This window comes from Octodon degus, unplaced genomic scaffold (assembly GCF_000260255.1).
Source record: "Octodon degus isolate 3935 unplaced genomic scaffold, OctDeg1.0 scaffold00001, whole genome shotgun sequence".
Taxonomy (NCBI): Eukaryota; Metazoa; Chordata; class Mammalia; order Rodentia; family Octodontidae; genus Octodon; species Octodon degus.
Genome location: NW_004524577.1, coordinates 38,077,958 through 38,078,925, shown reverse-complemented (window position 1 = coordinate 38,078,925; position 968 = coordinate 38,077,958).

The following is a 968-nucleotide window of genomic DNA, read 5'->3' as shown; positions in this document are numbered from 1 at the left end:
CTCTGTTATGTGCTGCTCTGCCTTGGACCCAGCTGAGTGTGGACTGAAACCTCCAGTAACTGTGAGCTAAATAAACCTTTCCTTCCTTCATTTTGAGTGTCGGGTATTTGTCCCAGCAACGAGAGAAGAGTAACTAAGACATGTCTATAATTTACCTTTTCAAAAAGAACTTCAGGGCCGGCTAGACAGCTCTGCAGCCTAAAGGGCCTGCTTAGGCAGATGCAGGGACTGGGGTTCAGTCCCTGGTGTGCCATGCCAGCTCCACCCCCAGGGCACGCTGAGATGGCAATTGACACTGGGTGAGGTGGCGTGCACCTGTAATCCCAGCACTTGGGAGGCTGAAAATAGGAGGATCACTACGAGTTCAATCTATACAGTGAGAGCCTATAGACCCTGTACTAAAATACAGAAAGAAAGAAAGAAAGAAAGAAAGAAAGAAAGAAAGAAAGAAAAAAGAAAGAACGAACTTCAATTTTTATTTTGGGATACATTCTTCTAAAACTTTTTGAAGGAATATACACACTTTTGTCTATAAAAAATGAGGTAATTCAATCCATATAGTTTTAAAATCTATTTCTTTTAAACAATATATGATGGATAAGTTTTCATTTCAACAAGTATATATCTACATCATAATTCTTATTGGCTATAAAACTTTCTGCCGTATTTGTTCATTTACCTGATACATAAATTTTTTTTTTTTTTATACTTATTTATTTATTGTGTGTGTGTGTGTGGCCAGCTCAGCCCACCAGGGGGCGGGGCTGGCTGGCATGTGGTGCTGGGGGATCGAACCGCTGTCCCTGTGCTTTGTCAAGCTTGTTTCAAGTAGGTGCTTTAGACCACTGAGCCATCTCACCAGCCCCTTGATACATAAATTAATTTACTAAATAAATAGCCAAGCATGACACATGCCTGTAATCCCAGCACTCTGAGAGGCTAAGGCAGGAGGATTGTAAGTTTGAGCC